The sequence below is a fragment of the Pleurodeles waltl genome, chromosome 12 (assembly GCF_031143425.1).
Source record: "Pleurodeles waltl isolate 20211129_DDA chromosome 12, aPleWal1.hap1.20221129, whole genome shotgun sequence".
Lineage (NCBI taxonomy): Eukaryota > Metazoa > Chordata > Amphibia > Caudata > Salamandridae > Pleurodeles > Pleurodeles waltl.
Window position 1 is genome coordinate 129,830,469 of NC_090451.1, and position 26,877 is coordinate 129,857,345.

Below are 26,877 nucleotides of genomic sequence, written 5' to 3' on the forward strand. Positions count from 1 at the left end.
ACGGTCTGAAACAGGGACTGACATTATATGCAACATCATCAAACGATTTATTTACATATACATGCAAAATAAAATTAGTAAGTTTCATTTGAACAAGAATCAAAATACAAATCAAGAATCTGTAATGTTGCATCCTTCTACTGTTACCAGCTAACTAACTATATTCAGCATTGATAAACGTAACTGTTTAGGAATGTAGGTGCAGACCTATATACCTTTACATGTAGGTGTTATGCATATATATATATATATATATATATATATATATATATATAATTTTTTGGGATATTAACATCTATGTGGAGGATAATAAATTAGAGCCCACAGTCTATCGCAAGAAAACTTCAACAAACAGTATTTTGCATGGTAAAAGCTTTCATCCCAAACCTCTTATAAAGAGTATCCCATATGGGGAGTTATTAAGAATGCTCAGAAACTGTTCCAGTGATCAGGAAGTTCAGTTAAAATATAAGGAAACTATGCAAAGATTTAGACAAAGAGGGTATAATCAGAGAATTTTGCAAAACAATTTAGAAAGAGTACAAATTATCCCTCGGGATCCTAAACAGTTAAGGAAAACACAGGATAAAACAGATGAAAATAAAGTCAGAATGGTAATGGATTATACGAAGGAAAGTGGTCTAATTAGAAAAATCTTATGTAAACATTGGCATGTTATACGAAAAGATCCAGATCTGGGTCCTAAAATCGTCTCAGTTCCATTGATTACGTACAGAAAAGCACCATCATTAAAAGATCATCTTGTAAGAAGTCACTTCACCATAAAAAATCAACAAAATTGGTTGACAGAACAACAATGTGGCTTTATAAAGTGCAATAATTGCAAAGCATGTAAAATTGGGAAATCGACTAACGTAGTGAGATTATGGAATGAAATGGAATTGAATATCAAACATCGAGTTACTTGCAATACAAAATTCACAGTCTATGTAATTGAGTGCCATTGTGGTTTGAAGTACATAGGTAGCACAATTTGCATGCTAAAGAAAAGATTTTAGAACGTATTAGAGCGGTTTTGCACAAGGATTTGACATATGCTATAGCTAAACATTTTCAACAACATGAAGTGAATAGTTGGAAAATGTTACGATATTATGGAGTAGACCATATTCCTGAACATGAGAGAGGGGGAGATAGAGTAAAAAAACTCAGACAACTTGAATCAAAATATATTATTTTAATGAGGACAATGAGCCCTTTAGGATTGAATAATGATGAGGAGCTTTATGTTCATCTTTAATTAGAATTTTAATGATGTCTTTATGAATTTCGAATCAATATATATATATATATATATATATATATATAACATATATATATATATATATATATATATATGTATAGGTGCATATGTTTATGTAGAGACGAGTAAAAATGTAGGTCTGCGCCTACAGGTGTACAACTTTGGTGGATCACGGTATTTTTATGTGGTGGACCCCAACAACTCCTGAGTGCACACAAAGTGTAAAGAAGGGGCGGCTCCTGACACTAGTGCTGATGGCAAAACTGCTCTGGTCAATACTAGCCCATATTTTGAAACAACAATGGGAACTGTTACTTTGCCTTTTTGGAGCAACCGCACATTTACGATTTGTGGTTACTGATACGTAATCAGTGAGGGTATGCACGTTTAGTTTCAAAAGCTATATAAAAAAAACTTTTAGCAACTTTACTTACAAACTATGGCATAGCCTTACTTTTAGCACAGTTGTCCCCTCCCCCGCCCTTACAGCGATTAGTCTCAAAACTACACAGAACCTTTTGGGAAAATGGCAAATGCTGCATCTGCTGAAATGTTTGCTAAGCTTTCGGGGAATCAGATGGTGCAGATGGCCAACATACTGCAGCAGGTTTCCCATCCCAAGAGTTCTTAGTGTTTTAAAAACTAGCCTTTAATAACTCTTGTCTTTTACGCTAATGCAGGCAGAAATGAGTTGCACCTCAAAGATCACAATTTTTGCACCATATGCATATAAATGCTGGGTTTAATGATACTGTTTTTGGGATGAGCGTTGGAGGGTAGATAACATTCTATGCTGTGGGTGGAAACAGGGTGTTCAATTATAGCACCAAACTACTAACGCTGATGATTACAGAATCACCTCGAAATTTATGTTTTTTTAAATAACAGGTTAAAAAAGATGGGCTTTTCATTGCATTGGTTGCTGTAGGAAGCTGGTCTGAATATACTATATCAAAGTGAGATACAGTGTGCACAGAGTCTAGGGGTTCCCCAGAGGCTTGACAGAGGCAATAATGGATAATACTAATGCTCTATTTGTGGTAGTGTGGGCAGTGTAACGCGAGGCCAGAGCCTTTCATGCTCACCGCCAGGTGTTACTGTTCTCTGGGGGGGGCTTTGTTTCTGACCACAGAATGTACAAAGGCTCTCACCCCATGTGGTCAGAAACTCGTCAGAAAGTGGCAGGCTGGCACAGACCGGTCAGTCTCACGATAGCAGTTGGACTACCATACCGGGGGCATCTCTAAGATGACCTCTGTGAGCATTTGTCAATAAATCCCACATTGGCATCAGTGTGGGTTTATTGTGCTGAGGGGTTTGATACCAAACTTCCCAGTATTCAGTGAAGCCATTATGGTGCTGTTGAGTTCGTAATGACAAACTCCCAGACCATATACTCAATATGGCTACACTGCACTTACAATGTCTAAGAATGGACTTAGACACTCATTCAGCTATGCCCTCACCTGTGGTATAGTGCACCCTGCCTTAGGGCTGTAAGGCCTGCTAGAGGAGTGCCTTACCTATGCCACAGGCAGTGGTTTGTAGGCATGGCACCCTGAGAGAGGTTTCATGTTGACATAGCCTTTTTCTCCCCACAAGCACACACAAGCTGCAAGGCAGTGTGCATGTGCTGAGTGAGGGGTCCCTAGGGTGGCACAATACATGCTGCAGCCCTTAGAGACCTTCTCTAGCCACAGGGCCCTTGGTACCATGGGTACCTTTAACAAGGGACTTAACTGTGTGCCAGGGCTGTGTCAATTGTGGGAACAAAGGTACAGTTTTAGGGAAAGAACACTGGTGCTGGAGCCTGGTTAGCAGGGTCCCGGCACACTTTCAAAGTTGGCATCAACACTAGGCAAAAAGTGGGGATAACCATGCCAGCAGTGGCTTTTTCCTACAGTTGCCATAAATTAATGCATCGAAGGTCTAACGCATAATGTAGGTTTCTAAACGGATGATAATATGGGACCAGAGTTCGTATAAACTGAAACCCCAGGTAACTATTCAATTGCTCTGGAACTGTCATGCATAATGTTTTTGTAACTCCTATAACCTATGCTAAATATCTTCTTCTAAATTACAGGCGGTCAACATTTGGATTTGAATGGGCAGGCATGAGTACCAAGGAAGACCAGGTAATTCTATAGACGTTCCAGGTGGGATTAAGGGTCTCTAGATAAATCACATTCATGATCCACACCTTTGCTTTTATTACAGGTTTGTCGGACCGAGCAAGTTATATATTTGAACGGGCCAATATGTGTAGAAGCATTAGGACAAGGTAATTATTTGGTAGGTCCCCCATCTGGGTCACCTGGCACATTATAATATGACAACATGCTGTAACCAACTGTTAACTATCTTTTCTTTTGTTGCAGGCATCTCAGACAGTACTGGTCATAGATGAGGACAGGCAGACCAGAGTAGCAGCTAAAAGAGTCAGTGATTATTTGCTATCTTTTCCTTGTGGTGCATCTGAGACATTGAAAGATCAGGTACGTTAACCATTTTTTCTTCTTTTGCCGGCATCTTAGACCCTGCTACACATGAATTTGAACAGGCATATGTGAGTAGAAGCAGAAAGACAAGGTAATAATTTAGAAGATTTTCTTTGTGGTGCACCTAGTAGAGTAGATTATGTTAACCTCCTTTAATCAACTTTTTCTCTGTTGGAGGCATCTCCGACAGCACTACACAAAGATCACAAAAGGCACATGTGAGTAGAAGCCAAAAGACAAGGTCATTATTTGGTAGATTTCACTTGTGATGCACCCAGTACATTATAATATTACAATATTCGTCAACCCTTTTTTTTTGTTCTTTTGCAGGCTTCTTAGACAGTGCTAATCATAGGTTAGAAAAGGCAGACATGACTACAAACATAAAGACCAGGTAATTATTTAGCAGTTTTTCCTTGTAGTACATCTGAAACATTGGAACATAAGAATGTGCTGTAACCATTTTTTCTTCTATTGCAGACATCTTAGACAGTGTTACATCTACAGGCAGGTGTGAGAACAAACAGAAAAGCCCAGGTAATTACTTGCTACATTTTCCAAGAGATAGCTCAGACTTGTCTAGTAGATTGCATTCATAGCATAAGAACCAACTTTTTATAAGGTTCCTCACTTTAAATATTGTTCCTCTTTTTTTGCAGGCTTTGCAGCATAGTAGGCTTAGACTGATAGCCACCAAAATGTTCAAGCGCAAAGCTGTGACTTCTGCAGAGAGCAGTGCCTCACCACAAAGGAAGAAATTCTGTCTTGTGTTCAAAGAAGAAAGGCTGAAGGAAATTGTGGAGATTGTGACACAGAAGTCACGGTGCAAGGTTTGCGTACAACTGGCAGAGCTATTTCTATACAATCCAAAAGTAGGCCTGATTTGCAAAGTATGTGCAGAAGCTAAGATCGCAGGGGACTTTTCTACTGGGAAGAAATGGAGTGATGGCTGGAAGCTGGACTACCTGGAACGCCATCTACGTAGCAAAGTTCATGAATCTGCTTTGGTGACCCTAAGAAATAAAAGTACGACTGCCAGGCTTGGTTTTGGAGTGCGCACCATGCTGACGGAAACCGCCAGTGACCGAGTAAACAGACCAGAAGTGGTTGAACGCCAAAGATCCCTGCCTGAGGAGATAAAGATTCTCATCAACAATGTGCTGCTAGCAGTCAAAATGAACACTTCAATGTTATCTGTTCAAGACATCCATGACCATGTCGCATTGTATGTGAAGATACCAGACAGCTGGAGGAGCAAGCCTTTGAGTTTTTGGAGGCCATCAACAGTGTGATACGCTTTGATTTCATGGCAGAACTTCTCAGTGCTCGGTATCACACATTGATAATTGATGAGAGTACAGATATTTCAGTTACAAAAATGTTCATCCTCTACTTCAAGTTCTGATCTATAACATCAACAGAGCACAAAACTGTGCTTGGGGGAATTGAAACTCTGAGTACATTCAATGCAGAGGCTTTCACTATAGCTGTAAAAGAGTTCTACACCTCCAATAAACTGGACCTTATGAAAATTGTCATGTTTACATCAGATGGTGCATCAGTGATGCTGGGAAAGAACAATGGTGTTGCTACCCACCTCAAACAAGCAAGTCCCCATCTAGTTGAGCATCACTGTGTTGCGCACAGAGAAGATTTGGGAGTTGATGATGCCTGGAAAAAAGTGCTGATGACCAGGGAAAGGGAAATATTACTGAGGACTGTCTACACTGTGTTCTCCTGCTCACCTGTAAGGAAGTCCAAGCTGGACGAAATTGCTTTGGTCACTGAATGTGAAGTGGTCTCCTTTCGGCGGCTCAATGAAATGCAGTGGCTTTCAAGGCACTTTGCTGTTGGTGCACTCTTGCGTAATTATGAGGTTGCTCTCAAATACTTTGATCATGAAAGAGTTGAGGAGAATGACCCAATTGCTAAATATTGCTACTAAAAACTATCTGACTCAAACTACCATATTTCCTTTGCAGCACTGAATGACATTCTGGGTGAACTTGCATCTTTATGCAAGTTGTTCCAGAAAAGCTCTTTGACTACTGTTGAAGCTGTACAGTATGCAAGAGCAAAAATTGGCCAGATAAAGGAACAGTACTTGGGGGACACTATTTTGGAGCAACACAGTAAGAGATCTGATGGCTTTGTATAGAGAAGACCGAGAGTATGATAGCGAGCCGATGTTATCTTTCATTAAACGTTTTTGTGAGCACATGGAAAGAAGGTTCCTACAAGATGAACTAAAGGAATGGACACGTTTTAATTTCCATGCTGTACCAACACAATTGCAGTTTGATTTTGGTACTGAGAATGTAGAAAGACTTTTTGAAAAGTATAAGAAGGTCTTGGCCCTGGGTGATTGTGACACAGCTGCTGATGTTGTTCAGCAATACAGAGATTAAAAATATGTGGTGGCAGAACATGCAAAAGGCGGATTGTTTAGGACCTTTCAAGACATGGTGAATTTCACTTTACGGAATGCTGCACAGTATAGTGTTCTATCTCAGATTGTTGATGTCTGCGAAACTTTTCAGGCTTCAAGTGCAGACTGTGAACGAGGATTCAGCCTCATGAACGCAATCAAGTCTAAATTAAGAAACAGACTAGAGGAGAGTCACCTAGATATGCTGATGAGGACAAAGGCCTACCTCTCAAACTGGAAAATTGACTTGGATTGAGTTTACCAGCACTGGAAGAATGGCAAGGACCCACGATAGAAGCAAACATGTCAAGTATCTATTGTCGGCACCTGACTTGTCTAAACTCTGATGCGACTCCTCCTACAGTCCATATGTGGCTTGGGTAAGAACATTTCTCAGCCTGTCTCTTGGCAGGAGCCTCAAGGCATTTCTCAGTAGTGTTGTCATCAAATTCTAAATGTTAACTAATTGTACAACATGCTCTGTTTGATGTGCATGGCCCTCTGTAGCACACTGTGAGTATCCATTAAAGTTTCATAATGGTTCAACCACTTGATTTCTGTTTGGGGGTGTGGGTGGCACTCAACAGGCCATGTCCTTGTGCCACCAGGTCACAAAATTGCCTTAATGCCCAATTACATGGAGCAATGTTTATACAAATATCCCTTTTTTTCTTTAGTGGTAAAACAAAACTATGGAAAGGCAAATGCCAAAGATCTTGGTAGTTATGCGCTGCGTTCGCGTGAATGGTCAATTTCTTGGCGCACGTATCCTTGGCTGCAGCGCACAGAGACCTTACACTGCCTCACACAGTGGAAAAAAATTAGAGGGAACCTTGCTGCCAACCCTTTTTTGTTGAAGTGTTGGCAGCCAATCAAGTCTCAGCATGCGATCGTGAGGGTTCACAAAAAGGTTGCTTTCTGGACCAAGAGCTACCATTCTGCCAAATCTGGTGTAATTCCGTCCAGTGGTTTGGGCGGTATTCCTGTTCAAAATCCCCATGAAAAATGCATGGGGAGAAGCGTTTTGTGACCCCCCCCCTTTTTCTCGTCCCCCGCTTGATGGATCACCCCGAAACTTTCTAGTCAGTTACTGAAGTGAGCATCATAAATTTTTAGAAAATGTAATGAAGATTCATCAAATGGCGTCAAAGTTATTAGCAAAACAAAAAATGCTTTTTCTATAGAAACTAGGTCCTAAATATGACCACCTAGTGGTGACAGTGAGTAAATATACACTGACCATAAATATTACCTTATGAAAAAATTAAGGGTATATTGGTAGGCAAAATGTCTGAAAGCAAGGTAAAGGGTGAAATCAACATGCCACATGAGGTAACTGGTGAAGAAATGCCATCCAAATGCCTAGTATAACATTGTATGGTAAAGGCATCCTTACTGTGAAGGCGGAACCCTTCGCCACTGAAAAGTAACAGGATAAATGCTGAACCTCATCACGTCTCATTCTAATGTGGTAATCTCTCCTGTGCTTTAGTTACCCCCAAGGGTGCTGTGGAAATAAGAAAGGCGTATGGCAAGCATCAAGATTTCTTGAGACTGACCTGTAGCCTTCAGCTAATAATGTTGGGTGTTACGTTGTTGTCAAATTTGGTGAACTTTAATTTCAGTTCCTTGAGTTTTTCAAACCTAAACAATCCGTATCAGGCAGCCAGTGCAAAAGTTCATATTTGGATCTCTGTCAGTCCATCATTTAAACAACTTGTGTGACGTTAGAAAGTTCCTTGAAGGATTCCTGAATATGTTTTGTTTCATCAATCGACTGTTCATGAAGATTATGCTTTTGATTATTGAATACTTAATGATGTATGCCATCAATACTGCACCCCTTACTCCCAATCACTCCATTTATCTTCTGTACTTTATAAACTTTGGAGCATATTCATTAAAGACTTTTGTTAGCGCCCTACAACATGGAGCAAGAGCAACGCAACTCTTACGGTAGATTTATCAAGCTACGCAAGGCCCCCTTGCGTGGCCTTACCTGTCTTGATAAATCTAGAGTAACACAATGCAGCGCAAGTCTCTGTGTTGCGTTACTGTGCCCTGGGAAGGCGTTACATGGGTAGAGTATGGGTGTTCCCAAGCATCCATGCATGAATTGTGGCACACTCCCAGATTTACCATTACTGGGCAAAGGTGTTTTACCATTTGTTTGACCTCTATCAAGTGAGAAAAATAAGCCAAAACATCTAAGCATTCTGACTCACTATTTGTTTACAATTTAGTACTGAATCATGTATGTGTGAAACTGGTGAGGGGGAGGGCTGGTGCGGGGTTGAACAGTTAAAGTGAATTTGAAAATCTTATTTTCAGTACACATTGCCTAGTACAATAGGGTGTCTAAACAGCCCTATTACATGAAAAGGGGTGAAATCCCGTAGGACACTCCTTAGTCGATATTTCCAAAGAAGCTGTACAGCTTGTGGTATTTTCTATTTTCCTAGTGTTAGCGATGAAATTAAAATAGAGGCTTTCTGTGGTATAGTAATATGTGTAGCTAAATGGATGAGTTTCAAAGCTTTTTCAGAGGCAGAGTTCGGTATGTCATGGGTAGGATTGCTACATATTTCTGTAAGAAGGATGATGGGGTTAGAGCTTGACTGGCCACACTTTGGACCAGCCTCAAGGGCAGAAGGTCATGGATTGGTAGGACTTCCTTTGCGGTAGGAGCAACCAAACTCTGAAACTCTTGTCTAATTAGAACACACAACCTACACAACCACCTACAATTCAGAAAAGTTTTTAAAACTTGACTGTTCTCTAGCATTTATCACTTCCCCCCAACCAGGACAACTGTTCAAAACAGGATTGCCCTATCAAGGGACAGTGAGTGATCCAACTACTGGAATAGTCTAGAGAAGCTCTATATACCTTCAACATCACTGTTATTGGTACATGTGGTGGAAGATCACTGTGACCTGTTCGGAGCACACCTTTCACCATACATGACTTGCAACACTTTGCAGACAGACCAAACTCTGAAAAAACTCTCTTCACCAACTATATTTTCTAGCAGGGAGCTACTTATCCAACTCTTCATTCAGAAATTGAGGCCACAACAGTGGTGTGAATCTCCACGGGGTAACTCATCCATTGCTGTACATTATAAGGATATTCTATGTCACAGAAGAGTTGTTTGACTATACTGAGAAATGAGCGCAAATGTAAAGTTCCTTTAGAATTTCAAGGAAGGTTGCAGTTACTTCCAATAGCTTTTTACTCCTTATGCTACACGGTCAGAACATCACCCATCCCACAACACTCATGTTTCTTAAATGAAAAACATGCTGAATAAAAACTAAGGGCATATTAATAAGCCTCTAGCTCCACCCTGCGCCACATTAGGGTAATTTTTTTATGCTTATGTGGCCCAACGAGGCCAAAATACTCACTTCATATTTACAAAGTGTTGCTATGCATGCATTGCGCCACTTTGTAACCCTTTGCGCTACATTATGGCTGCACCAGGCATAATGTATGCAAAGGGGGCGTTCCCCCCGTTAGGAGGGCCCAGAAAATAGCGCAAGGAAATCTAACAGATTTCCTTGCGTCAATTTTCACGCACTTTTAACACCTGCTCAGAGCAGGCATTAAAAGGGAGCTTCTATATTTATAATGGCCCCAATGTACTCTGCAGGAGTAGCACCAATATTTTGGCGCTACTCCTGCAAAGTACATCTAGCATCAATAAAAATGACGCTATTGCTCCCTACCCTGTGCCATAGCTCGCTGTATCTTAGATATGGCACACACATGGTGGCGGTAGGGGGTCGCTAAAGGGGGCAAAGAAAGTGAAGCTGCACTAGGTGCAGTGCCACTTTCCTTAAATATGCCCTGAAATCTGTAGGGCAACATAAATACTTCAGAAATGAGTTAGTAATTTGTTGAAAAAGGACATTAGAATCAGTTTAATGCAAATCAGACTAAAAATGCTGTAGCTCAGAACGTATACTCACATGTAAAGAGGTTCTACCTTTTTCGAGATATATGGTGAAAAAAGAATAACCATATTACCATAGAGATCACCTTCCTGCTGAACAATTTATATTTTAGAAGAAACGACTAAATGAACAAAAAGCCAGTTCTCATTTTCAGCAATTGAACTGCAGCTGTAATTTTACTCTAACACCTGCCTTTCACCTTGTCCTTATGATGTCATGACTTAACTGCAAACACCACTGTAATAACTTATGAGAGTTGAACAGCTATGCCATTTCATTATTAAAGGTGATTACAGCCTGATCTCGGGCCCGGCAGCTATGATTGAGCTGGATTGGAGCATCTTCTAGCCCCAGTGAAATATGCTGAATTTGTCTTGTGTAATTTGCCAACACCAGGACACAATTCTCAGTGCCCGCAGGTTATCTACTTTTTTTTGGAGCAGCAAAGTTCAGACAGTGAGGTGGATGTCTTATTTTATATTTCAGCTGGTCCCAAAAAAAGGCTACATTTAAAGGGCCATCAGCCCTACTTTTGTTCATTTATGATCTGAAGCCTAATACTGAAACACCAATGGAATGGAGGTAAAAGAAAGATACACAGCTTGCTGTCACTTCACAAGCACTTAAGAGAAACTACGATTTGGAGGCAAACGTTTGATTTTGTGACAGTGTATGAACAGTGCATTTACAGGGAATGAACAATGTCAGATGAATCAGTCTGCATGAGTATTCACATGAATGACAATTTAAATAGCAGCTTACTATTTTCTTTTCAATTTAAATATTTTATAGTGCTGCTCATCCCAGTGTTGTCAAAACACTTTATATCATATGCACATTATGCACTAACAATAAATCATACATGTGTAGGTCAATTTTACAGGATGTTGCATAAGACACTGAGGGTTTCAAAGTGTAGGAGTTCAAAAGTTAGCTTTACTCTTATGGATTAGATCAGCGGCTCTCAACTTGTGGTCCACGGACCCCCAGGGGTCCGTGACACATTCCCAGGAGGTGTGCAGGCCTGGGACAACAGGTAGGCACTTATCCAGCTGGGACCTCACGACACAAACACATGCGTGTTTTTATTTGTGCAGCAGTTGTAAAATCCCTCAAAGTTCTTTGTACGTCCAGCAGCTTTTGAGCAGAAATAAGACGGCAAGATAACTCTGGTGATTAATGTACCTGCTGGAGCGAGATGGGAGTTTTGTCTAGTGCCAGTTTTTACTCAAAGCGAGCGCAGATGGTTAATATGCCTGCTGCAAAGAGCGTGTATCATTCAAAGAACAGCATTTTATGTGCATAACATAGTGGGATACTGTTTTAGTCACAGAGAGTCTTTTGTTCCTGTGCAGTTCATAAATTACAATCGTAATGTAGCAGAGTAAGCTATGAACTGCCATCAACGAGCTGCATGCAAATGGCATGACATAAATTAGAAAGTTAGTTTTTTCCCAGTCTCTCGTTTTCCTTATGCTGCTAAAATTATGGGCCTCATTACAGCCTTGTCGGCCAGCGGTACACTGGCGGTAACATAGCCAACAGGCTGGCGGTGTACCAGCAGTGTATTATGACCGTGGCGCATTAGCCACGGCCATACCGCCGGCCTCTCCACTTGAAGTGCATAACATTGAAGTGTTCATTTTGACTTCTAGCAGCACATTGTTGATGAGAATCTTTATCTCCTCAGGCAGGGATCTTTGGCGTTCAACAACTTCTGGTCTGTTTGCTCGGTCACTGGCAGTTTCCGTCAGCATGGTGCGCACTCCAAAACCCAGCCTGGCAGTGGCACTTTTATTTCTTAGGGTCACCAAAGCAGATTCATGAACTTTGCTACATAGATGGCGTTTCAGGTAGTCCAGCTTCCAGCCATCACTCCATTTCTTCCCAGTAGAAAAGTCCCCTGCGATCTTAGCTTCTGCACATACTTTGCAAATCAGGCCTACTTTTGGATTGTATAGAAATAGCTCTGCCAGTTGTACGCAAACCTTGCTCCGTGACTTCTGTGTCTCAGTCTCCACAATTTCCTTCAGCCATTCTTCTTTGAACGCAAGACAGAATTTCTTCCTTTGTGGTGAAGCACTGCTCTCTGCAGAAGTCACAGCTTTGCGCTTGAACATTTTGGTGGCTATCAGTCTAAGCCTACTATGCTGCAAAGCCTGCAAAAAAAGATGAAACATTATTTAAAGTGAGGAACCTTATTAAAAGTTGGTTCTTATGCTATGAATGCAATCTACCAGACAAGTCTGAGCTATCTCTTGGAAAATGTAGCAAGTAATTACCTGGGCTTTTCTGTTTGTTCTCACACCTGCCTGTAGATGTAACACTGTCTAAGATGTCTGCAATAGAAGAAAAAATGGTTACAGCACATTCCTATGTTCCAATGTTTCAGATGTACTACAAGGAAAAACTACTAAATAATTACCTGGTCTTTATGTTTCTAGTCACGTCTGCCTTTTCTAACCTATGATTAGCACTGTCTAAGAAGCCTGCAAAAGAACAAAAAAAAAGGGTTGACGAATATTGTAATATTATAATGTACTGGGTGCATCATAAGTGAAATCTACCAAATAATGACCTTGTCTTTCGGCTTCTACTCACAGGTGCCTTTTGTGATCTTTGTGTAGTGCTGTCGGAGATGCCTCCAACAGAGAAAAAGGTGATTAAAGGAGGTTGACATAATCTACTCTATTAGGTGCACCACAAAGAAAATCTTCTAAATTATTACCTTGTCTTTCTGCTTCTACTCACATGTGCTTGTTCAAATTCATGTGTAGCAGGGTCTAGGATGCCGGCAAAAGAAGAAAAAATGGTTAACATACCTGATCGTTTCTATGTCTCAGATGCACCACAAGGAAAAAATAGCAAATAATAACCGACTCTTTTAGCTGCTACTCTGGTCTGCCTGTCCTCATCTATGACCAGTACTGTCTGAGATGCCTGCAACAAAAGAAAAGATGGTTAACAGTTGGTTACAGCGAGTTGTCATATTATAATGTGCCAGGTGACCCAGATGTGGGACCTACCAAATAATTGCCTGGTCCTTATGCTTCTACGCATGTTGGCCCGTTCAAATATATAACTTGCTCGGTCTGACAAACCTGTAATAAAAGCAAAGGTGTGGATCATGAATGTGATTTATCTAGAGACCCTTAATCCCACCTGGAATTACCTGGTCTTCCTTGGTACTCATGCCTGCCCATTCAAATCCAAATGTCGACCGCCTGTAATTGGGAAGAAGATATTTAGCATAGGTTATAGGAGTTACAAAAACATTATGCATGACAGTTCCAGAGCAATTGAATAGTTACCTGGGGTTTCAGTTTATACGAACTCTGGTCCCATATTATCATCTGTTTAGAAACCTACATCATGCGTTAGACCTTCGATGCATTCATTTATGGCAACTGTAGGAAAATGCCACTGCTGGCATGGTTATCCCCACTTTTTGCCTAGTGTTGCTGCCAACTTTGAAAGTGTGCCGGGACCCTGCTAACCAGGCTCCAGCACCAGTGTTCTTTCCCTAAAACTGTACCTTTGTTCCCACAATTGACACAGCCCTGCCACACAGTTAAGTCCCTTGTTAAAGGTACCCATGGTACCAAGGGCCCTGTGGCTAGAAAGGTCTCTAAGGGCTGCAGCATGTATTATGCCACCCTAGGGACCCCTCACTCAGCACATGCACACTGCCTTGCAGCTTGTGTGTGCTTGTGGGGAGAAAAAGGCTATGTCAACATGACACCTCTCTCAGGGTGCCATGCCTACAAACCACTGCCTGTGGCATAGGTAAGGCACTCCTCTAGCAGGCCTTACAGCCCTAAGGCAGGGTGCACTATACCACAGGTGAGGGCATAGCTGAATGAGTGTCTAAGTCCATTCTTAGACATTGTAAGTGCAGTGTAGCCATATTGAGTATATGGTCTGGGAGTTTGTCATTACGAACTCAACAGCACCATAATGGCTTCACTGAATACTGGGAAGTTTGGTATCAAACTCCTCAGCACAATAAACCCACACTGATGCCAATGTGGGATTTATTGAAAAATGCTCACAGAGGGCCTCTTAGAAATGCCCCCTGTATGGTAGCCTAACTGCTATCGTGAGACTCACGGGTCTGTGCCAGTCTGCCACTTTCTGACGAGTTTCTGACCACATGGGGTGAGTGCCCTTGGTCAGAAACAAAGCCCCCCCCCAGAGAACAGTAACACCTGTCGGTGAGCATGAAAGGCTCTGGCCTCGCGTTACACTGCCCACACTACCACAAATAGAGCATTAGTATTATCCATTATTGCCTCTGTCAAGCCTCTGGGGAACCCCTAGACTCTGTGCACATTATATCTCACTTTGATATAGTATATTCAGACCAGCTTCCTACAGCAACCAATGCAATGAAAAGCCCATCTTTTTTAACCTGTTATTTAAAAAAACATAATTTTCGAGGTGATTCTGTAATCATCAGCGTTAGTAGTTTGGTGCTATAATTGAACACCCTGTTTCCACCCACAGCATAGAATGTTATCTAGTTTCCAACGCTGGACTCATCCCAAAAACAGTGTCATTAAACCCAGCATTTATATGCATATAGCGCAAAATTGTGATCTTTGAGGTTCAACTCATTTCTGCCTGCATTAGCATGAAAGACAAGAGTTATTAAAGGCTAGTTTTTAAAACACTAAGAGCGCTTGGGATGGGAAACCTGCTGCAGTATGTTGGCCATCTGCACCATCTGATTCCCCGAAAGCTTGGCAAACATTTCAGCAGATGCAGCATTTGCCATTTTCCCAAAAGGTTCTGTGTAGTTTTGAGACTAATCACTGTAAGGGCGGGGGAGGGGACAACTGTGCTAAAAGTAAGGCTATGCCATAGTTTGTAAGTAAAGTTGCTAAAAGTTTTTTTTATATAGCTTTTGAAACTAAATATGCAGACCCTCGCTGATTACGTATCAGTAACCACAAATTGTAAATGTGCGGTTGCTCCAAAAAGGCAAAGTAACAGTTCCCATTGTTGTTTAAAAAAAATGGGCTAGTATTGACCAGAACAGTTTTGCCATCAGCACTAGTGTCAGGAGCCGCCCCTTCTTTACACTTTGTGTGCACTCAGGAGTTGTTGGAGTCCACCACATAAAAATACCGTGATCCACCAAAGCTGTACACCTGTAGGCGCAGACCTACATTTTTACTCGTCTCTACATAAATATATACACCTATATATATATATATATATATATGTACATTATATATATATATATATATATATATATATATATATATATATATTGATTCGAAACAAAGCGCGCCAAGGAGAAACGAAGCGCACTGCAGCTGGTGCGAGGCAGGGGGGCTGGCCGGGCCCTCGATTAACTTTGTAAACAAAAAACAAATGCCACGCACTCCGTTCAGCTCCACAAAGTTTATTTGATGCAAAAAAGAAGAAAACAACACGTTTCGACTTCACAGACTTCTTCCTGGTTTTACAGTCCTTCCTCTATTATCTCTATTAATAGTGCTTCATTCCCAAAATCATTACAATGCATTATGGTCTAAATAGTTTTTTATGTATGCCATAAAATTTATGATATACCTAAAAGAATGTTGGAAACTTTCTCAAAAATTAATGAATGCATTGGGATTAATAACAAAATATCCAGGCAAGGTACCATAGAGGAGGCTATAATCAATCATTAACATGAATTAATAACCATCACATTTTTCATTTGGAAAGAAGTAAATATACTTATTATACATATAATTACATACATACATATAATTAATTGTAATTGCTTTTGAGGATTCACCACAATGGTTATAACACAAAATATGTTTTACCCACATTATGTACAAAAATGTGTCAAATTATCATTTTGAAATTTATCTTAAATTAAACTGTTTGAATTTCATAAAGACATCATTAAAATTCTAATTACAAATATTCAAAACTTAAAGATAAACATAAAGCTCCTCATCATTATTCAATCACAAAGGGCTCTTTGTCCTCATTAAATAATATATTTTGATTCAAGTTGTCTGAGTTTTTTTACTCTATCTCCACCTCTCTCATGTTCAGGAATATGGTCTACTCCATAATATCGTAACATTATCCAACTATTCACTTCATGTTGTTGAAAATGTTTAGCTATAGCATATGTCAAATCCTAATGCAAAACCACTCTAATATGTTCTAAAATTATTTTCTTTAGCATGCAAATTGTGCTACCAATGTACTTCAAACCACAATGGCACTCAATTACATAGTCTGTGAATTTTGTATTGCAAGTAATTCGATGTTTGATATTCAATTCCATTTCATTCCATAATCTCACTACTTTAGTCGATTTCCCAATTTTACATGCTTTGCAATTATTGCACTTTATAAAGCCACATTGTTGTTCTGTCAACCAATTTTGTTGATTTTTTATGGTGAAGTGACTTCTTACAAGATGATCTTTTAATGATGGTGCTTTTCTGTACGTAATCAATGGAACTGAGCCGATTTTAGGACCCAGATCTGGATATTTTCGTATAACATGCCAATGTTTACATAAGATTTTTCTAGTTAGACCACTTTCCTTCGTATAATCCATTACCATTCTGATTTTATTTTCATCTGATTTATCCTGTGTTTTCCTCAACTGTTTAGGATCCCGAGGGATAATTTGCACTCTTTTGTAAATTTTTTTGCAAAATTCTCTGATTATACCCTCTCTGTCTAAATCTTTGTATAGTTTCCTTATATTTTAACTGAACTTCCTGATCATTGGAACAGTTTCTGCACATTCTTAATAACTCCCCATACGGGATACTCTTTATAAGAGGTTTGGAATGAAAGCTTTTACCATACAAAATACTGTTCGTTGAAGTTTTCTTGCGATAGACTGTGGTCTCTAATTTATTATCCTGCACATAGATGTTAATATCCCCCCCAAAAAAAAAAATATATATATATATATATATATACATATATATATATATATATATATATATATATATATATATATATATGCATAACACCTACATGTATAGGTATATAGGTCTGCACCTACATTCCTAAACAGATACGTTTATCAATACTGAATATAGTTAGTTAGCTGGTGACAGTAGAAGGATGCAACGTTACGGATTCTTGAACTGCATTTTGATTCTCGTTCAAATGAAACATACTAATCTTATTTTGCATGTATATGTAAATAAATTGTTTGATGACGTTGCATATAATGTCAGTCCCTGTTTCAGACTGTTACACTGTGTTTCATTTACATTTTTGTCTGAAATAATAATCCAGAGACATTTCACTGTTCTCTGAGTGGCAAATAGTTGTTCTCTTTCCCTGTTGGATTCTTTTTTTTTTTTCCCTCCCCACAGAGCTTAATTTGTGCTTGTTGTCCCTGCTCCCTCCTCCTTCCCTCCCCACAGCACTTAATTTGTGCTAGTTGTTTCCGGTGCTGAGCACCATCACTTATTTTTGAGGGTACTGAGGTGGTGGGGCAATGCCGAGGAGCCTGGGCGTAGCAAAGAGCGGGGAGACAGCCCAACAAACTCACGTACACTGTGCAAGCCCTGATCTGAGCACCTCGTGCACACGACCACAGTGACTTTCACGGGCATGATCGCGTGATTGTGACTCAGTTGAAATATGTAAAAGCAAAGCTGCAGCTCTGAGCCCCATACGGAGAAAGCCACTGAAACGTCACCCCCCACCGAGGGACTGCAGGCGGAGGCCGCCACCGATCACTGACTCCCTGTGAAGAAGGAGTGCACAGCAGACCACCAGAACTTGAGAGCCACTCTACGCCTTAGGCAGAACCGCCCTGTATATTGTCTAACCACTGCTGCATTCAGTTTGGACTCCGTGACGCTGAGTGCCATAGTTTTAACAAAAACTTGTGGGAGGCCGATAGCGGTGATGTGCATTGTCACTGGCACCCTGAGAGTGAAGAAGGAGCATCAGCACAGACTACTGCCTGGCCCCTGTGGGTCAAAGGCTGATGACTAGACTGCTGCCCAGTGCTTAATTTGTGCTTGTTGCACCAGCACTTATTTTTGAGGGCCAGGGCTTATTCTTATGCCTCAAGAATTTCCTGTGAGCAAAAGACATACATGGAAAAGACTGAAGAAGGAAAAAACGAAAACGTGTCATAAAGGGAGAAAGTAGAAAGCTTCAGGAGTGAGCTGAAGGGGCAGGGGGTGGCCGTAAATGGATTGAAGAGGCCTGAGATGGCTTCAGGTTTACGCTGCCTCAGTATTCACTGCTGGCAGATTTAATTACAGCAGCCTTGTGTTTAAGAGGAGGGCTTTGAGCACCGGCATTTTTTTATTTACTTACGTGCCTATGTGGAAGAGACGTGGGGACTTCCGACAAGAGACCGACTGCTTTTACCAATCGTCTCAGCACGCCTAAAAAGACACAATTGCAGCAGCCGCATGTTTAAGTGGAGGGCTTTGGGCACCAGCACATTTACTTTTAAAGGTTGAACAGTGCAAACAACATGGTCACTGCAGAGGAGATGCCTGCAGTGCCACCGTGGCCCTTTAATCACATGTACCTGATTTCTTTTGGGACCCTCGTTGTGCAGTGATTTCTCCTCGGGTGGCTGCACCTCCGTTCGTTGTCCTGGTCTGCCGCAAATAGAGTGACCGTGTTTTCGTGCTGTTTCTTTTTAAAACGCACCACTGATGTATGGTTTCACTCTCTCGCGTGATGCAGGCAGTGACGTGCACGCTTCGCAAAGAGGCCTGCAAGGTGGGGGAAGGAAGGGTGCATGCACACCTTACAGGGAACATTGGTTGGCAGCCATATGGGTATTGGCTTCAGTTGAGTCCCAGAAAAAAAGATTAAAAAAAGAAATGGGGCCAGGGTAGGGACACTCTGACCCCTTAGCTCTGGTGATGTGGTCAGAGAGGGACCCCCAGAGCAAAAAAGCATTTTTGCTTTAGAAGTTTTGCCAGGAGTCACGGCGGATCCACAGATCCGGTGAAAATAATAAAAAGATAAAATAAAAAAACCAACAAGTGCAGGCTCCTGCACTTGTTTAAATGAAGCACCGGGTGGGTCAGGTCCGGGGGCTTGTTAAAAATAAGTAGCAGGAGACTGGGGCCCCCACCCGGGCCTACTGAAGCCTCAGGGATTGTCAACTCCCCAGGGAGATTATAACATTAAATGCAGGGGGGGCACATGCCCACCCCCACACCCCAAGGACCACCACCTCTTTGGGGCGAAATGCTTTTGTTTAAGTGGGGGGGTCCCAGGGGACCCGTCCATGCCCCAGGCACGACCACCAGTAGACCCCTCCATGCCCCGGGGAAGACCCCCTCCCTGAGGCAGACATAGAATTAAATGCAGGGGAACACCTGACCCCCTCCCACCCCCTCCAGTTTAGGCCGGGCCCAGGGGTATGCAGTCCCCAGGGCAGAGCCAGGCCGGAGAAGGGGGGATTGCAAATTTAGAAGGCTGTGCCCCCAGGGATGGGACCCCCAGGGCAGAGATCCGCCTGGAGAGGTGGGCAAACGGTCCTCCTCCCCCACAAAAAAAAGAAATGCTTAGGCTGGACTCCGGGGGATGGGATTCTTGGGGCTGAGATTGGCCCAGGGAAGGGGGAGACACTCGCCCCCCCCACGCCATAAAAAGATAAAATGTTTAGACCGGGCTCCAGGGGATGGGTACCTGGGCAGAGATGGGCCCATGGATGCACACCCCCCGCCAAAAATACATTTTAGAGAACTGGGCCGGGGGATGGGTTCCTGTGGTCGGAATCGGCTGGGGGAGAGTAGCCACACGGATGTGCGGCCAACTACTGCTACTCATGGTCAAATGCTGTGCGTAGAGTGGGTTGGGTGGTTAGGGGATTGGCCGCAGAGACTGGCCACAGGCTAGGGCCCGAGGTCAACCTCACCACGCACGGCCGAAGAACATGCATGTAGCACAAGGTTGGGTGTTTATAGGGGGTTGGCTTCAGGGCCTGACCGAAGGCCATGCACACCGGTGGTTGGATTAATTTATAGTAATGAAAATTACTCTATGTTAAAAGAACTGTAGAAATTCACTGAAAAAAACAAAGGTTACAGGGACGTTATAGTTAAGAAATAGAATACAAAAAAACCCATAGAAATTCACTTAAAAAAAAACCTCTGGTTACTGGGACTTTATAGTTAGGCCCACATTTATATGTACAGAAACCATAGAAATACACCAGTTAGTTATTTCAAGGAGCTATAATTCGTGCCCTATGGTAACTATTTTGGGCGCAAAAAACTGTGCATGCTGGCGGCGCGAGTTAGTTACCTTAGCACACAAGTTATAGTTGCTTGAGATAACTAACTATAACAGGTGAATTTCTAGGGTTTTGTATATTTAAAATGTGAGCCTAACTATAATGTCCCTGTAACCTTTGGTTTTCTAAGTGAATATTGGTGGACCTGACCCTTTTTGCAGAGTCATTCCCAAACTTTTTGCCTCCTTCCTCCTATTTATTCTGACCTCTTGCTTTTGGCTCTAGGACTCTGAGCACTTCATCACTGCTGATCAGTGCTAAAGTTCAGGTACTCTCCCTTCTAAAGTTGGTATGATTGGCTTACACCTAATTGGCACATTTAATTTACCTGTAAGTCCCTTGTACAGTGGTATATCTATACCCAGGGCCTGTAAATTAAATGCTACTAGTGGGTCTGCAGCACTGCTTGTGCCACTCACAGAAGCAGCCTTTCAAACCTGTCTCAGGCCTACTAGTGCAGGGCCTGCATGCACAGGTTACTGCCATAGGGACCTGGCATTTAAATGTACTTGCCAGGCCCAGAAATCCCCTTTTACTACATGTAAGTCACCCCTAAGGTAGGCCCTAGCTAGCCCTATGGGCAGGGTGCTACGTATGTAGAAGGCTGGACATGTGCCTGGTCGTGTGGCCTGTCCTGGTAGTGACAAACAGCCTATTTGGTTTCTCACTGCTGTGAGTGCTGCCTTGCTCATATGATTGCATTGGAATTGCCCTGCCTTATGACTAGGGAGTATTGTCTGATTTATGAGGTGTAGCTTAGCATGTTTGGTATGGTTTTAATGGTAGTGAGAAATGCTTCTTACTGGTGTAGGTTGATTTTTGTTATTACCATTATAGAAATGCCACTTCTAGAAAGTGAGCATTTCTCTGTGCTTGTGACTGGTGTTTTGCAGCTTGACTCCAATCCACGTCTGGGGCAGAGTGACAGCTGGGCTTTGTGCATACTTTTCAGACACCCTTTACACAGGGAGGATGGAGGTATCATAGAGGTGCATCTACAAATTGAATGGGCTTCCTGGGCTGAGAGAAGGGGAGGTGGGGCACACCTGCATTTGTAAAGGCTGTGCCCTGGCCTTACACAAATGGCTTGTTTACCCCCAACTGATGTCTGGAGCCTGTGCTGGAGGAGAGAGGGGATGCTCCTAGAACCATCTGTAACTGGTTGGAACCTCTTCTCATCCTCTTTGAAATTTCTTTACAAAAGTGAGTATAAGTACAAGGGAGTTCCCCCATGTAAAGGTGCACAAGAAACATCTTAAGGCTATGGACACAGAATGCTGCTGGAGGGACTCACCAGGAACCGCCTTGGACTAATGCTGCTGCTGACCTGTGGCTGATGGGTCACTAGGAGAAACTGCCACTGACTGCATCCCCCTTGTGCTGGCCTGCTGCTGGTCACTGCCGCCATTTGCTCTATTTGTGTCCCTAGGGGCTGTGTGCTGTGGTCCCAGCCCCCCTGCAACCTTTTCCCCTGCCCTGAAGAAGGGTACAAAGAGCGCACTCCGAGCGCTTCACTTTCTGCAGGATGGGTGTTTTTTCTGTAGGCTCCGGTGCTGGAGCACATGAGTGCAGTTCTTGATTTATTCCCAGCGTCTTGTTTATAAGTGCTAAAGTGCCTGGAGAGCGCTATCATCACTCCTGTTGCCGGAAAGTCGCTGCATATATCGAGCACCTTCGATGAACACTTCACTAGGTGACCCGGGGGCACGGACAGCAGAGGTTGAAGCGACTGAGCTCCTGACAGTGTCGCCGGGGCGTAGCATGCTGCGAGGAGTGCCCCTGAGGCACCAGCAGGCCCAAACTCTGGCCTGTACACGGCTGCGGCCTGGGGAGCGAGGTACCTACTCGCGCACCAGATCAGGTGCGGCTAAGTGGAGGGAAGCAGCCCCAGGAGCGAGGGAGACTTCATCGGAGGTCCCTCTGGTTCCCAGGACTGCCCGAGAGCAGGACACAGGTGAGACGAGGTTAGGTCCCTCTCCCCCTGGTGCTGTGTGAGGAGCGTGAACGCTCTGGTGTTGTTTTTGTTCTCCGTGGTTTCTCAGCCCCCGCAAGGGCTGGCCGTGGCCCTCAAGGGCCCCTGGGAGTATTGTGCTGGGTGGGAGGCAGGAAGGCCTCCTGCAGAGGATCGGAGGGGGTGCGTGTCACCCCCCTCCCTTGCCCATATTCGGACAGCTTGAGGGCGGGAGGGACACCTCGACGGAGGTCCTGTCCCCGCCAGGCTGGGTTTGGGACCCCTCCTTAGCGTGGCAAGACCACCAGAGTCCCCCGTGTGACCTGGGCATATAACACCATGAGATAGGCATTTTCTGTGATGTGGCTGTGGCCTTATGATGTTCCTTCTATGGGCATGCAGGGTAATGTGTTCACCAGGGCAAGTGCATTTTTAGTGACATGTTTACCATAACTCATGCATTTCTGGTGGTGTCTTGCATGATAGTGTTTTGCAGTCCTGATGACGTGTTTGAGGACAAATGCATTTATGATGATGTGTTGTTCATGACTTGCCATGTGTTTTCTGATGTCCCTTTCATGGGCATTTATGTTTACTATGACATGTGCATACTTTTAGTAATGTTTTCCTGACAATTGCTTATCCTGCAGAATAATCAGTGACCTATGTGTTTTATGTGACTAATGCTAGCTTTCGCAGAGTGATAGTACTGTGTAATGTTCTGACAACTGCTTAGGTATCAGGGTATTACTGACATGTTGTGTTTGGTCTAATGATGACAGTTTATTTTTATATAACTTGGTGATTCTTTTTCTTTGTGGTGGGGATAGTGCGTCACATGTGTTATGTGCATTGTGCAATCGATTTACACATTGCCACTGGGATAGGCCTGAATGCTCGAGCCAAGCTACCAAAGGGGTGAGCAGGGGTTATCTTGGGTTTGTAACTCACTTGAACTGACTAGAGTGGGTGGGTTCTGCCTGGCTTAGGTGCATACCATAGCCAACCAGAAACCCCATTTCTAACAAATATATATATATATATATATATATATATATATATACACACACACACACACACACACATTACCAGCTGTGCAATTATGTATGTATATATCTCTAAGTACAACGCCACATAGTCCACAACATGCACTACCATTATCAATACCACATAAATCTCCACAGGGAGACTGGGTTACTAGTTGGGGGGTGGTGAAACCCTACTAAAGCTACAACCGAAATCCTTGTCAGGGTGAATTCACAAGCAACCCCCAAATTATCCTCTGCTCAACCGTCTGGTAGGTTGGCACAGAGCAGTCAGGCTTTAATTTAGAGGCAATGTGTAAAGTATTTATGCAGCACCTCAAACAGTAATACAACACAAGAAAATCACGCACCAAATTAGAAATATAGAGTACGTTTCAATAAATACAACAAGAATCAAATTAGTAGAAAAAGAGATATGCAATTGTAAAGATTTCAGTAATTATTGCACCAAAAAGCACAACATGCCAACTGTGGTTATCTTGCCGTGCTGGACCAGGCCAAAGTCACAAGTTCAGGCTCACTGTGATAGTCCTGGCCACTGGGACCCAATTAAGCCCGGTGAACAAGAGTACCTTAAATCCTGGTTGTGCAGCTATGAGAAGTCCTTGCGTTGAGTTGCACTGGCTGGCATTGAGAAACCTTTGAGGTCCTGCACCAAGATGCATCGTGCAGCGAAGTCATGGACCATCGATGGGAGCTTGTGATGCAAGTTCTGCCCCTGGGGCTTGCGAGAACCTGCATTGTGGTGTGACGCACAGTATCAAGCTGGGTCGGTTGTCGACGTCAAGATTGGAGTCCTTGAGTAGTCGCCCACCCCAAATAATAATCCAATTTCTACACAGGTCCGATTGGGAAGAAACAGAATTTTTTAATACATTGTCATTTTCGTTTGATTTAATGCAGTAAGTTTACATGTCTTCCGTTAATTACATTTCAAAATGTCTGCCCCTTCCATCCTGTTGCTACAACTTTTGAGGCCAAACCAAAGTGGGCACCTTCTTTGACAGCCCAATATCTAGTGCACTCTTAGTCACTGCCCATCCATAAGCTCAGCAATATTGCATCAATTAATGCTTAATGGTAGGTAAGCTTTACTCACTTTTGCCTTCTACCTGGCTGTTGGACTACTTTGGAAAGGTCACAGAGCACACCAGGGTTACTGAACACCAACAGGGATGGATGAAGTCATTTGCACTAGGGCTGAAGTGACCAAAAAACTCTGCCATACTACGCGGAGCTCCGCAAGTAGCAGAGTGCATTAGGTCATGCTGTTTGCCCTGATTTTTAGGGCCTGATGTTTGTCCTACACTGAAAAATCAGTGTGAGCTGCACCACATGCAGCACAAGAGGGTGCTGCTTCTTTTCTGCCACTCCAGTAGATTTTCTTCTCGAACAGCAACTTCCTCAACGCGAACGGAAGATTTCTCAAGGAAACCGGTAGCGATCATCCTCGACCGCCCGTGTTGAGAAATCTCGCTGGGAGGTGGTGATTTTCCTCGCTCGCTATCTTAACGTTGGTGAGTGCAAACGGGGAAAAAACTCAGCTGTGCAGAGATTTTCAGAACTCCACACTCTAAGCAGGGTGCTGAGTGGTAACAATTCTGCACACACCAAGAGCGGGATGTTCACCGCCCACCCATAATATGCACTAGTGTTCTGAGGTCTGTCATACTATGGCACAGGAAACTGGGCCTAGTACACACATTCTTCACTTGGCTTTCAGTCTAGCAAGGACAAATTGTCAAAGGTTTCTCAGGGAGGTAGTGTGAGAGGCAAGAGCTCAGAACTGAACAGTCAACCAACATACACAACAACAAATGATCCATCCCAATGCTTATCTTTGGGTTAAAAGAAAGTTATTTAGTTACACAGCATAATCTAATACTTCACATCGAAATGAGGGGGTTCAGACACAAAATTCTAATTTGGTTTGTGATCTTCTGTGAGGCACTACACACATATGGGTATCCTTCCTCTAAAAGTTCCTCAGCGTCTGTATACCCTGGAGGGTAAAATGGGACAAGGCACTGATTAGTTACAGTTCACTCAGAACACCCCCAACCCTTAGAGATGCACAACAGATCAGTTTACTTTCACCTTCCTAAGTTTATGGTAAAAATCTCAAGTTTGTATTGAAGGCATCAGTATGCTTCTTCATTGCCCTCATTGTTTTGGGCCTCATGTTTAACTGTATTCTTGTTACAGTGTGGCTACTGCCGGACAGGCACATGCAGCGGCCTTCTTCTGCAGCGGTGGCTCTCAACTTGTATTGGTAGCTGTGGAGGACACGTTTTTGAACTTGATGGCTGTAGATTTCAGCACGGAGGCTTACCCATGGGTCTTGTTTTCGTAAATAATGGCCTCTCGATCGTTAGTGCGGACTGTGTACTGGAATGGTAGGTGCAGCTTCCAGGACGCTCAAGATCATATGGGTGTTTTCAACGGCTACAGCCTCCAGGAGCTATAGACTGCCACTCCATAGCTCCTGGAACTATGGACTGCCACTCACACACAATGCCCGGCACTTTTAAGAATCTTGGTGCAGTTCCTCACAAAAAACACTGCAGGAAACTAGAGGACTCCTCCGCATACAAGTTTGCTGTCATTCCCAAACTGGGAACATACTGGGCTTCTCCTCCTGTAAGACTCCATGGGCCAGACATGCAAGAAACTGGCGCAGCATGCTGCCGTGCCAAAATTAGCAGCCCTGCGCTGCACCCGTTCTGAAATGCAGGGAAGTACCATATTTACAAGAATACTGCACACCCCTGCGTTTCCCTCTGCACTGGCGCTAAATTAACCAGCCTACATCAACGCAAGCATCCTTGTACCATAGTGCAATGGTGTCTGCGTTGAGGGGTGTGATTGTTTATATGCAGGAAGTTGGAGGTTCCTGCACATAAACATTCATCCATGGAATTTTACTTCTTCTATGTGTGCTGTCATTTTTGGCTGTTCCTCAGACACAGCCTTTGTACAAGGTGATGAAACAGCAGGTTGCAATGATGCTGGCCCCTACCAAGCGAATCCCAAACAGGCACAATATTATGTGAGAGTTTTGAACCTGCCTGACATGAGCCTTCCTGAAGCAAGAATCAGAGGCAAATTAAAGGACAGGCTATATTTATAAATACCCTCCCCTTGAAACTGCAGCCTCAAACGTCGCCAAATGGCAGAGCTTAGGAAGGTTTAATCAGCATCCTTTTTCTAACACGGCCCTCATTACATTTTTAAGAGAGGCCCTGTCTCCATGCTCCTTCACTACAATGTCTTAGTCCCCTCCCCAAGTCTCTGGAATGCAGTCAATACACTTCCACTGTCTGGGGAAGGGATATCTATTCTCCATCTTGTGCCATGTTGAACCAGGAGGACATACAAAATGGATGCCAAATGCCCAGTACTCATACTGTCTTCAGAGGCAGTCTCAATACCATAAACCTATGTAACACTCACTGCACATACAA

The 26,877-nt window shown here is 42.9% G+C and overlaps 1 long non-coding RNA gene across 2 annotated transcripts in view; it reads right to left on the minus strand.

The window, feature by feature from the left end:
• Positions 1-26,877, minus strand: part of LOC138267384 (uncharacterized) — a 115,793-nt gene that overhangs the window by 30,312 nt on the left and 58,604 nt on the right. The window contains exon 4 of one of the 2 annotated variants that reach the window (XR_011199788.1): positions 13,303-13,376. The exons of the other annotated variant lie outside the window; for it this stretch is intronic. This is a non-coding gene — a long non-coding RNA (uncharacterized lncRNA). Of the gene's footprint in view, positions 1-13,302; positions 13,377-26,877 lie in introns of those variants that run through there. 2 annotated transcript variants of the gene reach the window in all.